This window comes from Alexandromys fortis, unplaced genomic scaffold (genome assembly GCF_014885135.2).
Source record: "Alexandromys fortis isolate MF-2015 unplaced genomic scaffold, M_Fortis_MF-2015_v1.1 scaffold_33, whole genome shotgun sequence".
NCBI classification, from domain to species: domain Eukaryota; kingdom Metazoa; phylum Chordata; class Mammalia; order Rodentia; family Cricetidae; genus Alexandromys; species Alexandromys fortis.
In genome coordinates this window covers 8,424,738-8,429,737 of record NW_026067917.1, presented here as the reverse complement: position 1 = coordinate 8,429,737, position 5,000 = coordinate 8,424,738, and the positions used below count along the sequence as shown (strand labels likewise).

The window sequence follows — 5,000 nt, the reverse complement described above, 5'->3', positions numbered from 1 at the left end:
CCAATCTTTTGAGCAGAAAATGAGGAAAAGCCATATCTTCTGGGCCATTAATACGACTATTGAGATGTCTTCATAGTGTCATAATTACAGAAGATTTCAAAGTGACACGGGCAAGACCAACACAAATGTTAAAATAACTCACAAGAGCGGGTGAGCTGCTTCTGCAGCCCTCAGTCCCGGCAACGCTCAGTAGCTTTTCTTAAAATAGACAGCCCGTAAATAAGGTCTGTGAACTCAATTGAAGGTGGCTGTTTCTGAATTAGTCAGCCCTCACAGGCTCTCGGCCTACATGCTAGTACATAAATTGTCCACTTTACCACCAGACAAGAAAGATTAGAGTAATAAACACGGGGTATTAGCTCAGCTAGAGAAACACACCAGCCGTTACGCACACACAGGATTGCCAAGAACTGTTAACCCAACTCTCCAGAAACACACACAAAAAAACAAGTCAGAACCATGACATCATGGGAACAAGAGGGAGAGAGAGAGAGGGGGGAGAAAAGCCAGTGGAAAAAAAAAAGGCAAACAATTTTCAGGTTCATTTTGATTTCTCTGCGCCTAATAAAGCAATCCTCTGCTAAGTTATCAACTGAGCTATCTCAAGTGGCTCTCGCCAGCTATCGGATTATACAAAAGTGGCGGAAAAGGAGGAAAAAAAATGAAAAGGATTGTGTGTCAGGTTCATAATGCTTTTGGAGAATTCTGGAAACATGTCTAGTTACAAATTTTAGTCAGTCATATCTGTTTGCTTTGACAGGTTCCCAGGGAGTAAAAAAGGAACAAAAAGAGAGGGATTTTTTTTTTGTCATGTGAGGCTGGGGACAAAAAGATTACACCGTGCATATCTGCTCATAATATGATCTTTGTATAATCCGCGGGTCTGCACTTGCCTTCCCGAACAACTGCACAACAGGTGCAAATTAAAATGAAAACGGCGGCGGAGCCGGGCAAACAGAATCTGCTGACCTGGTTTGAATACCAATTGACGGGGGAAACAAAACCTTTTCAAGAGGTGTGACCACAAGGGCTTAGGCAAGTTCAGGCTGGGTAATGCTCTCAGATCTACAAAAAGAGAGATATTCCAACGTCTCTGCTCTAGCTGTGTGGCCCACATATACCTTAGTACAATCAATAGTGTGCAGCTTTCTTCCCCCTGGTGACTGAGATTTAACCACTTCTTAGCAACAAGCAGAAGATTCTTTACAAATTTTCTGAACACTAAGTGGGGGCAGAGTGTGTGTGTGTGTGTATGTGTGTGTGTGTGTGTGTGCCGGGGGGGGGGGGTGTTCCAACAAAAGCTCCTAAGGCCTGGGAAGCCTTCAATCCACGTCCTAAAAACTGATCTCTGGGCACAGGAGGAATAAAGAAAGGTCCAGAAGGGCTGAATAAAATTATCTAAGGCTGGACAGGCATTAAAAGGCCTTTATCCTGCAGAAAACCCCATGCCTTTTAAGGTCTTTTTCTGCATGGACTACAATATCCCGTGTGACACGTGAGTGTTCCTGCAGCAATACAATTGAAATATTTTCTTGTAGAGAAAAAGAGAGAGAGGAGAGAGAGAGATAAATGATTTATGAACAGCCCTTGAGGAGTCCCAAATATCAGAACAATCTAAACAAGCAATGAAGTCATGTCTCACCATATAGGGTCAGGAGCACAGCATCCATCACCTTCACAGGCCAACAATACTTCACAACCTTTAGGGTTCCCACACAAATAGTAGTAAATACTTTTAAACTAAATAAATAACCGCTGTCAAGCTCACTTACAGAAGCAGTACGCCATCTTCTCCAGAGCTGTGTTCACTAGGCTAGCCATTCCCATAAACCATGATGCTACCCCCTGGTCCCTTTTTCCTTATTTTTGTTAGTCCAGGTAAAATCTTTCACAGCAAACTGAGTTCTGACATCTGAATTCAAATGAGGTTATTTCTTCCTGTCCTTCCAGGTTTACCTCCTGATGATTAAAATTATATCCAACGATACAGATGTTGATTTTCACTCCTGCACCCTACTCCCACTTCTGAATTCTTCAGATTTTCCTCTAAAATTTTCCCTCAAGTCTAATCAGTAGGAGGTTTCCTTGCAGAAAGTTTTGGGACAATTCTCATCATTTTCTTTTCTATGAAAAGGCCAATACATGGTAGACTTAACCCCATTTAAATTCTGAATTGAAAGTAGGTTCATAGCATGTGAGATCTTAACAAATACCTTAACCTTATCTGTAAATAAGAAGTTTGATTTTATATAATAATTAAGCATACACTTTTTTTTTTTAAAGGCAGGGTCTCACGATGTAGCATTGGCTTGCCTGGAACTTGCTTTGTAGATGCGTCTGGCCTTGAACTCACAGAGGTCTGTGGCCTTGGTCTCCCAAAGGCTTGATTTAAAGGTGTGCACCATCACACGTGGGACACCAGATTCTGCAGGTGCCTGATTGTTGAATTTGGACTGCAAACTGTTTTAAAAACTGAAACTCATAGTAGACCTTAATGAAGTCTACTTGGTCATTGTGTTAGGTCATATGCATCAATCCTAACTTAAGTTTCAACACAATTTTACACACATATTGGGGCTACAGGGAGCCCAAAACCGTCACTCTAAAAGCCACAAAGAAGTAGGAGCCCAAAGAATTCCTTTCTGCTATTCGATAAACAAGAGGGAAGATGTACTGTTTGCTGGCTCAAAATAGACACTAATTTTACATCTGTCTCTGAGGCACAGCAAAAAGCCAACCAAATAGCAGTAATAAATGTCCAAAAACAGCATCATTATCTGAAGCTCTCACAGCAATCTTCAGAGGAATTAATTACAATTCTGTGTAACAGTCGCATTGGCAAAATACACCCATAATTATATACAGGTACTCTACTGTCTTATAGGGAAATATGCCATGTGATACCATGTTTACACAATAATTGATGGATAAGATAAAACTATTTGCATATGAAGTGCATATGAATTATTGGCATGGCTTACCGTTTTATGTGGAATCATATTAAAGTTTCATTTGCTCTAGAACTGTATGTGTGATGTGGGGTTACCAAAGGGTATAAAGACGATGCTTAAAATTGCTTTATAGCAAGCGGGCCTGGAAAGATATATCTGAATCTGCATTACTAAAAACTTGTATTTAAAAGGTTGCATAGTTGATTCATATAATAAGCATTATTTTCGCCTTGCCGGGTTCCATTATATTAACCCCCCCCCTTCTTCCTCCCAAGTACACAATACTCTAAATTCTATCAGTGTGACAATTAATTTTACAGTCATAAGCAACATAAGGAATGGCTTCTCTTTATTGTCCACAGCTATAACTTTTATTTTCAGAGTTTTGTATTCTGGTGACATGTAAGAGTACAGTAGCAAAATGTGACATTTTTATAATGTCCATACCTGCTGGAAAATTTCAACATTTGCAAAAATGGCCTATTATAGCATTTAAACATTGCCGATAATTAGCTTGACATTTGAAATAGCAGAACTATTGTTTTGAAGATGCCCTATACAATGTTACCTAACTAACCCCGTTCCCTACTTAGACTCTTTCTCTCCATTATTCTGTCAGTTACAGTACAAATAAGATATCAGTAGTTAATGTATTAACATTCGAAAGAGCTGATGAGCAGGGGCAATACTTTATCTACACCAGGAGCAGAAGCTTTATTGATGTAAAGGAAAATTACATATGCCTATTATAGACAGCTAATTGTTAATAAGGCGGTCAACAGTGATTTCCTATAAATCCGCTCCAGTTAAGTGCACCAATAGGACCTTCAATGCCATTATCAACCATGTATTAAATACCTACAATACAGTAAACCTTAGAAAAATACAAGGAGGCGCTATGATCACTTTAGGAAGCTCACAGCTAATGTACTTGGAGAACCAGCAACATAAAATTGTGCTAGAGGAACACTTGAAAGTCAGCTTGTGAGTTGTGACAAAGGCGGTAATACAGGCAGAGTGAGGCCAAGTGACCTGTCAAAGGCCACGTGACCCTATGGTGGCAACGCCCCAGCAAGAAAGCATGTCTTCAGGAAAATCATAGCTACACAAAAAGATGCATAAAAATACAACCTCCCAGCAAAGAATGCAATCTAAATTTAAACTACCCAAGTCCAGAGTAAAAGAATGTAAATCCCTGGGATTTTTTTGGGGGGGGGATTTTTGTGCAGTAAGATGGAGATGCTTAATTTTAAATTGTTTTGATGATTGTTACTTTCATGGATCCTCTTAATTTGAGTTATAGAAGCCTACCAATTTGATCAATTACCAGAATCTAACAATACACCCTTGTTTCCTGCAGTAGTGCGGAAACAATAGAAATAAAGAGGCAGTTCACAGAATTACGAGCTTGTAACTCGCCTTCTCGTCCCAGCACCAACATGTAGCCAGCTGTGTGGCCTTGGTCTATCACCCAAGGAAGCTTCGTTGAAATGGGTAAAAACAATGATAATGGGTTCCTTGCTTCCGAGATTGTCACTCTAGTCTAGGAGTTTGTGCACGTGACACACTACTATGGAAGTTCAGGGTGGTGTAACTGTTGAAACAACTGAAATCACAAAGATAGACCACCTCTCCAGGGTCTTCCTTTGCTTGCTGCCCACAGTTTGCAGGAGCTCTAAGTAAAAGGAGGTGTGGCTTTGTACCAGCCTCTACTTAGTGCCACACCTTCCACCATGACTGCAAAAGGAGCTTCAAGAACAAAGCCCATATGGGCCAGAGCACTCTCTAGCCTTCTGGTCACATGGGACACAGACATGAGGCCTTGTTTTGAAATGTCTCTGAGATGATACAGCCTCCAGTTTAAAGAAGTTCTTTGGAATTCTGAGTCATTTGGTTTCCTCATTTTTTCAGTGCTTGGAGGTCAAATGGCCTCCAAGATTAGGTAGAGCGTCAAACAATACCTCTGTGCCTACTTTCTTAGAACATCTTTCTGTGTGAGGGTGTTGCTAAGGCCTCCCTAGACTTTCCATCTGAACTCTGGTTTGCATT

At 40.5% G+C, this 5,000-nt stretch overlaps 1 protein-coding gene across 2 annotated transcripts in view; it reads right to left on the bottom strand.

Moving 5' to 3' along the window:
- Nucleotides 1-5,000, bottom strand: part of Zeb2 (zinc finger E-box binding homeobox 2) — a 131,189-nt gene that overhangs the window by 42,889 nt on the left and 83,300 nt on the right. The gene's annotated exons all lie outside the window — the stretch shown is intronic.